Consider the following 9,163-nt stretch of genomic DNA (forward strand, 5'->3'; position numbering starts at 1 on the left):
CGTGTTTTTAATTCCCTCGAGCACATAGCTAGGAGTGGAAGAGCTGGTTCATATGGTGACACATTGTTTAACTTTTGGGAAGAACTGACAAACTTTTCCAAAGCGTTTGCATTATTTCATATCCCCAATAGCTGTTGTATGAGAGTTCCAATTTCCCCCACCTTCATCGACACTTATTGTTGTCTCTCTTAGTGTAACCATCCTAGTGTGTGGGAAGTTGCAACTCATTGTGGATTTGATTTGCATTTCCTTCATGACTAAAACATTGAACATCTTTGCATGTACTTGTTGGCCATTCACATTTCCTTTCTCTTGCCCATTTTAATTGAGTTGTTTGTATTCTTACAAAAAATTATAGACATCAGTTCATCATCAAATACATTTTAACAATTATTTTCTTCCAGAATATGTATTTTAAATTTTTAGCTTGTATTTTTGGGCCACAGTTAAGAACTCTTAACAACAACAAAAAAGTCACTAAGATATTATCTTATGTTTGCCTATAGAATATTTCATGACTTGGATTTTGTTGTTGATAGCCTTGGGGTTTTGTTTTGTTTGTTTGGGTTGGGTTTCAATTTGTTTTATTTTTCAGGTGGGGTCTCCCTATGTTGCCTGGGCTTGTTTTGAACTCCTGGAGTCAAGTAATTATACTGCCTCCACCTCTGGAGTGCAGGACTAGGCATGTGCCACAACACTCAGCTTTGAATGCAGAACATTCTCTCCTTTTAGTGCAGAACATTCTCCCCTTCTTCCTTCACACAGACTATTAAATAACTCTTTTTAAGTCAAAGGATGCTAGGACTGAAAACAGCCTATATATGAACTCTAATTACTCTGGGAACTGTGTAGCCATAGCAAGTTACCAACCTGCTCTTGTTTCCTATCAGGGAAGAGTTCTACTAATCAATTTGGGGAGAAATTGGGAGAATTAAAAGATGGTTTCCCTTTAACACCAAACAGCCCACACTGTAAAATTAAAATGAAACTTGTATCATACTTAGTTTCTAGATTTTCCCTCTAAATTTCAAGGTGCCCCAGGGAACCTAACAAAATTGAATGAATCTAGTGGAGAAAAGGAAAGAAAAGGGTAGGAAGTTACAGGTTATACATTTATCTCTATTGTGCAGAGTCATGTGAGAGTTTCAAAAAGCATTTTGCTCAGCCTGAAGACTTAGACCAATGTTAACCCACTGACTTGCCCCACTGACACCTTGGCATTGCTAGAGAAGCAACTGCCACCTTCATCCCATCCATCCTCTGCAATAGGGCCATACCACACAGGTGAAAACCCCCTTTCAGTCCTTATAGAAAGTCTGTAGTTTTACCTTTTAGGTTTAGCTCTCTAACCCATTTTGTGTGTTGTGTGAGGTCAATTAAAAAATTGTTCTGGATGGATATTCCATTTGCCCAGTACCACAGTTGCCAAGACAGTCTTTTCCCCATTGAATTACCTTGGTGCCTTTGTGGAAAGTCAAGTGGCCATATGTATATGAATCTATTTCTGCATTCTTGATAGCATCACATCACTCATTGAAAAGGACTGAATACTTGTCCCCATACCTCTGGTCATATTTGGAAGTCCTGTCCCACAAAGGGACAGTGTTGGGAGATGGAGCCTTTGAGAATAATTATGCTTCAAAGAGGTCATGGGTTTGGGGCCTTGGTAATAAGGTCAGTACCCTTCTAAGAAGAAACTTCAGTGTCTCCTCTCTCTACCATGTAAGATTACCGTAAGAAGATAATCATGCACAAGCCAGGAAGAGAGTCCTTACCAAGAGTGGAATCTTTTAACACCTTAATCTTAGACTTCCCAGACTCTAGAACTATGAGCCATAAATGTCTGTGGTTTATGCCGTCAAGTCAATGGTACTTTGCTATTGTATCAGAGCTGGCTAAGACAATTAGTCTATTTTACATTATAATCTCTTCATTACTGTAGTTATGTACGTCTTAAAATCAGATATTGTGTGAGTCGCTGTTGTTTGTTTTACATAGTCTAAGTTTGTTTATTGCCACAGAAGTTAGAACACTGCTTTGCTAGGATTTAATTAGGATTGCATTCAATCTACAAGTCACTTTTTGGAGAGCTGATCCTAGCAATATTAGCCTAGTGAGCACCATGGCTTCCACAGTTCCAGTTGTTCTAGGTTCCACACCACTGCCCTGTGCCTGTCCTGCTATGCCAGCCCTTAACTTCCTACACCCTCCTATCATTCTTTCATAAATATTTTTTGAGAATTTCATATATGAATACTGTATTTACATCATTTTCACCTCCTTCTCCTCCCTCGATCCCCTCCCATGTCCCCACTCAAATTCATGGCCTCTTTTTAAAATTGGGGTGTGGTGTGTGTGAGGGGGGAAGGGAGGGAGATCGAGATCCCAGGAAAGACCCAATCTCCCTCTCTCATCAGTCATTAATACTTACTTGCAGCTCTTCATGTAGGGTGGAGCCTTGTAAGATTTCCCCTATCCACACTAACATGGCAACTGGTCCTATCACTGTTCAGGTCTTGCTTAAGCCAATATTGTTGAGATTTCATGGGTGCAACTTCCTCATCATATACAGAGGATACAATCTCAGAGCAAATGCCTTGGTCCTCTGGCTCTTGCAATCTTTCTACCCCTTCTTCCATGATGTTCCCTCCATTAATTCCATGCAGCTAGTGTCTGGGCTGCTCACCCCTCTCCTTCATCACTTCCTACACGCTCTTCCTCATCTAGGTCTGATAACCAACCCCGTAAAAAAAAATCCATGCACACTCCCAAAGAGTACTCCCACCACCAGCTCTTCTGATCCCCTAGACAGATCCTACAGCCCTTTCTGTAGATGTAGCCAACCTTCTTATTAAATAATAAACACAGAACCAATGCAAAGAAGAAAGCCAAGAGGTCAGAGCTAAGAGCTAAAACCTTACCCTTCCTCCTGCGGTGGTCCTACCTCTCCGAACCAGAGCTACCCCTGTGTTAAAGTCTTTATATAGAGTTCCTGTCCTGCCTTCTCATTGGTTGTAAACCCAACCACATGACCGCCTCCTCACAGCCTGTCTGTATAGGCCTCCAGGTTTTCCATGATTGGTATTAAGATTAAAGGCATGTGTATCCAATAATGGCTGTATCCCTGAACACACAGAGACTTACCCAGCTCTGCCTACCAAGTGCTGGAATTACAAGCGTACGCTACCACTGCCCTGCTTTCCTATGGCTTGCTAATAGCTCTGACCCCCGGGCAACTTTATTTATTAACATACAAATAACATTTTAATACAAATAAAATATCACCATATTTCCCCTTTTCTATTTTAATAAAAAGGAAAAAAAAGAAAAAGCTTATAACTAATATAAGAAAAACTATATACAAAAGTACAATAACTATATACAATATATACAAGTAATAAATACCTAAACAATGTCTAGTCCATTTGTATTTGACAAATTCAGAGAAAATAATTTCATTATCTATCCTATTTTGGTAAGTCCAAAATGTATCCTAATTAATCTTCAACTATAACTAACTAACCTTCAACTATAACTAACTAATCTTCAACTCCCTCAGAGACCCAAGAAGGAAATAATATTAGCTAACAAAAATAAAAACAGGAAGTGCACATAAGCAACTTCCAAAAAATTTGTGAGTTGACAGAAACAGACAGCTGTCTGGACAGTCACCTGAGGTTTCTCCGAAGTGCTGGGGCATCATCTTCAGCCTATAGGCTTAGCATATCTGACAGACTCATTTGTGAAGTAGGATGTACACAAGGTCAACAGTTCAGCCTCACATTGAGTGAGAGTAGTCCATGTACCAGAAACACCTGAATTCCACTAGTGTCATGTCATGATTCAGGATTTTAAATTCTGGAAATTGTTGATGGTTTTTTAATTCAGCTGTCCATTCTTCTTGGCTGTGTATATATGGCTTCATCTCAGCATCCCATTCTTCTCCATATCCCTCCATCAAATGCCAGTCTACTATTGAGAGGCGTGAGCTTAGTTACTCTTCAAGAATAACTGTTTCAGCTGCTGTTCCATTGCACATCAGAGGCCATCGGCCCACTGCCTGTTCAGCTGCCTTCGAAGAAAAGGGCACTGTACCTTTTTCGAATTGCGAAGGCCACTTCAGGGATGGTGCCATATTGTCCTGGCCTCTGAAGATGCCTTTTGATAAAGCCATAACCACACTTGTTTTGGCAAGAATCAGTAATCCTTTGTTTTATGTCCTGTCTGTCCATTTTGTCCTGTTGATTCGAGGATACTTTGTTGTCCAGTGGCTAACTTTTGCCACAATGAAAGTTAACTCCATATGCAGTTTCTTCAATGCCCATATTTTCTCTGAAGTAGATTGGTACTGCCAGGAGCCGACATGTCTCATAGTCATAACAAAAAAGAAAAATTTTCTAAGTAATTAAAACATTTTAAATGCCATATTCTGTAGATCTCTGAAGGGTTTGAAGATAACCTGTCTATCTAAAATATATCTACTCAATCTTGAAAACATACCTAATATAACTACAAGTTCTATTATAATATCTAACTACTAACTTTCATTTCTTTATATCCTAATAGTTGGTAATAACATTCAAGGATCAGAAAATTGCATTACATTGTTAGATGAACGGTACAATTAGAAAAATATATATAACATTTTCTAACAATATCAATTTCAATATATATAATTTGTATACAATATAAAACAATCCAATCCAATGTAAAGTATTTACATTTTTCTTTTCTTTCTTTCTTTTTTTTTTTAATAAGAACCTTAAATCTAATCTCCTTTGCTTAGCCTTTTTCCTAACCCTTGACAACAACTTGTAACCAACCCCCTAATCAATGAAAATTATCCCAGACCCAAAACCCATTAAAAGACCAAAAAAACCAACCACTCCACACCACCTCTTTGGGAATGTGGGCGTCGTATTCTTGAAATTGCTTCCTGCTGGGTATGGGTGAAGGTATCTTTATCCTGAAAGAAAAATTTTAGGTTAATTGTCAAATTCTAGGAAAGGTAAATATATCCTTCATTATCCAGTTTGTGTATAATGCCAAATTTCAGGGTTTATCTCAAATCCTTATTCAAGTAGTCTTTGAGACTGGATCATCTCAGCTAGCTCTTCTCAAAATTGCTCTGAGCACTTTGTAGTTCAAAGCTGATCTGTAGATGATGTTTGTCAGCTTAGTGATGTTATTATTGTCCACGTGGAATTGTTGTTGTTGTGGGGCCCCATCTTCTTCCTGGATACTTCAGTTGATGTTAGGCCTAACCGTGATTTCCTGCAAAAAACTGATAAGAGACTCAAACACAAAGACTATATATGCGACTTTTTAGAATTAGTTAGTACTCTATATGACCATTTATATCTTAACAAAGTTTAAAATGTATATATATCTATATATATTGATCTTGTAAATTTTGATATAAAATTCATACTTTAAGAAAAGTTTAAAGAATCAGAATAGAATCAAAGAGTTGAGATTCGTAATAGAATAGTCCCTTAATTAATTTGGCTTTTCTCCTGTCCCATAGCAGAAGATGGCTCTTTTCCTCTGGCATGATACAGGGAGTTTGCATTTTCCTTTTAACAACATGCTTGAGTTTAAAGAAGGAGAGAGCCATTCTCCAACTCCAAAGTCAGCTTTAAATTTTAATTGAACTGGGACTATTAGAAGTTAAATAGTGTTAAATCTTTAAAGAAAAGCAGAAACAAACATTTAGGAAGACATAAAATTTTTTTAGATAACATACCCATACGCCATTTCACTCTGTTTCTTAGGATAGATGATTTGTTCCTTTTCTTCAGTTGTCTCATTTGTCCAGTGTTCTTCAAATTCGTTAACCTTCATTCTCCTAAAAGACAAAAACAAAAACCTTTCCCCAAGGTTTTTTGGGGATGTTCCTTTTTGACAAGTTATCTGATTAAATGAAAAGGCATGTGTTACTGGTGTAAGTTAGTTTAAATTAGATGTTTACGATAGTTGATGAACTATCACCTCCTCTAATTAAGAGGTCTCTCTTGTTCAAATCGAACCTTTATCAATTTTGATGGTACCCACAGCTTATCTTCTCCTGTAGAAATAAAAGCAAAACCTCGTCCCCAACGTAACACATACCCTGGTTTCCATTCTGAGGTCAGCACATCCTTAAAGTATATAGGTTGATTTAATTCTGTAGTTTTTTCTATTATCCAATGTCTCTCTGCAGCTGTTGTTCCTTTCTCATTGGCATTGAGAAAATTCAAAGTTAATAGAGCATTATGAAGTCTATTTCTGGGGGTTTTTGTTACTCCTTTTTGTTTATTTAGCATATCCTTTAGAGTTCTGTTTGATCTTTCTATAACTGCTTGACCTGTAGGATTATGTGGTATACCTGTAACATGGTTTATATTATAATAAGCAAAAAACTGTTTCATTTTAACAGAGACATATGATGGAGCATTATCAGTTTTGATTTGTGCAGGTATACCCATAATGGCCATAACTTCTAGCAAATGAGTGATTACAGAATCAGCTTTTTCAGAACTCAAAGCAGTTGCCCATTGAAATCCTGAATAAGTATCGATAGTGTGGTGTACATATTTCAGTTTTCCAAATTCTGCAAAGTGAAACACGTCCATCTGCCAGATTTCATTCCTCTGAGTACCCTTTGGGTTACATCCTGCTGGTAATGGTGTTTGATTGTAGAAGGAACAAGTAGGACATTTCTTTACTATTTCTTTGGCTTGTTGCCAGGTTATGGAAAAATCCTTTTTTAAACCTTTACTATTTACATGATGTTTTTTATGAAATTCTGAGGCCTCCAGCACATTTCCTATCAATAATTTATCAATCTCATCATTGCCTTGTGCTAGAGGGCCTGGCAGACCAGTATGGGATCGGATGTGAGTTATATATAAAGGATGACTCCTTTTTCTGATTGTATCTTGTAATTGAATAAATAATGAAGTTAATTCTGAAGCATCATGGATAAATTCTGCAGTCTCAATATGTAATACTACTCTTTCAGCATACTGAGAGTCAGTTACTATATTGAGAGGTTCTGAAAAATCCATTAATACCAACAGAATAGCATACAATTCTGATTTTTGAACTGAATTATAAGGACTTTGAACCACTTTACTTAAATTTTCTGATTTGTAACCTGCCTTTCCTTGTTTGTTGGCATCTGTATAAAATGTACGAACTCCAGATATGGGTTTTTTCCTCACAATTCGAGGCAAGATCCAATCAGCTCTCTTTATAAGATCAATTCTATTGCTTTTGGGATATTTGCTGTTAATTTCTCCCAAAAAATTACTACAAGCTTTTTGCCAAGCTTCATTTTCTATCCATAATTTTTCAATGTCCTCCTTAGTTAAAGGTACGACAATTTCTACTGGGTCTATTCCTGCTAATTGACGAAGTCTCAATTTTCCTTTCCAAATCAAGTCAGAGATTTTTTCCACATAAGTTTTTAATTTTTTATTTGGTTTATTTGGTAAAAATATCCATTCCAATATAATATCTTCCCTTTGCATTAATATTCCTGTTGGGGAATGCCTAGAAGGTAAAATAACCAAAATGCAATCCAGCTTTGGATTAATACGATCTTTGTGCCCTTCATGTACTTTCTTTTCTACCAAGGCCAATTCTTTCTCAACTTCAGGTGATAATTCTCTTGGACTATTTAAGTCCTTATCACCTTCTAAGGTTTTAAACAAATTATTCAGTTCATCATTTTTTACCCCAACAATAGTTCTTAGATGAGAAATGTCTCCAAATAATCTTTGAAAGTCATTAAGAGTCTGTAGTCGATCTCTCCTAATTTGCACTTTTTGAGGTCTAATTTTTTGAAGTTCTATTTTATATCCTAAATAATTAATAGAATCTCCTCTTTGTACCTTTTCTAAAGCAATTTGTAATCCCCAGCAAGGCAAACTTTTCTTTACTTTTTCAAACATTCTTTCTAAAGTATCTGCATTTGAATCAGCTAATAAAATGTCATCCATATAATGATAAATTATAGATTTAGGAAATTTTTTACGTACCACTTCTAATGGCTGTTTTACAAAATATTGGCACAAAGTTGGGCTATTCAACATTCCCTGTGGGAGAACCCTCCATTTAAATCTTTTAACCGGTTGAGAATTATTATAAGTAGGCACTGTGAAAGCAAATCTTTCTCTGTCTTTTTCTTGAAAGGGTATTGAAAAGAAACAGTCTTTTAAATCAATAACTATGAGAGGCCAGCCTTTTGGTAACAGAGTAGGTAAAGGAATTCCAGATTGTAAAGAGCCCATTGGCTGGATTACTTTGTTAATTGCTCTAAGGTCTGTTACCATTCTCCATTTACCAGATTTTTTTTTATAACAAATACAGGAGAATTCCAAGGGCTGGTTGATTCTTCAATATGATGAGCATTTAACTGTTCTTCCACCAGCTCTTGTAAAGTCTGGAGTTTCTCTGTTGTTAAAGGCCATTGCTGAACCCATACAGGCTTGTCTGTTGATCATTTTAAAGGTAGAGCTGTTAATGTTTTTGGAAGATTATCAGTTGTTGTGCCCTGTTCTTGTATGACATGGATGGCTGGTGAGCACTCATTAGAATAATATCTTTTAATATTTCTCTCAGAAACATGTACTAATTTATGATTTGTTTCTGAGATTGGAGGGATATTAATCTGAGTATTCCATTGTTGTAACAAGTCTCGACCCCACAGGTTCATAGCTATGTTAGCCATATATGGTTTTAATTTTCCTTTCTGTCCTTCTGGACCTATACATTCAAGCCATCTTACACTTTGTTTCACTCTAGATAATATCCCAATTCCTCAGAGTTGAATGTTTACCTCCTGAAGAGGCCAAGTTGGATGCCAAAATTCTGGTGCAATTATGGTAATGTCAGCACCTGTGTCTACCAGACCAGACAACAAAACACCATTTATTTTTATTGTTAGTTTTGGTCTTTGTTCATTAATAGAAGTTTGCCAAAAAATTTTCTTTATGTTTTTTCTTGTATTTCCTATTTTCTCTGTTTCATCATCTCGACTAACATGATTTATTCCAATAGACATTTGGTTATTTAGTTGCTTTGAGTAGGGGTTTCCTCTACAACTGCAGGAAAGGTTTGAACTGGATTTACTGTGGGGGCCTGCCTGAGGCCCCTCTGGGAGTTTCCCGAAGCTCGA

Source organism: Peromyscus californicus, unplaced genomic scaffold (genome assembly GCF_007827085.1).
Source record: "Peromyscus californicus insignis strain IS unplaced genomic scaffold, ASM782708v3 Scaffold_10__1_contigs__length_136768540, whole genome shotgun sequence".
In the NCBI taxonomy this organism is placed as follows: Eukaryota; Metazoa; Chordata; class Mammalia; order Rodentia; family Cricetidae; genus Peromyscus; species Peromyscus californicus.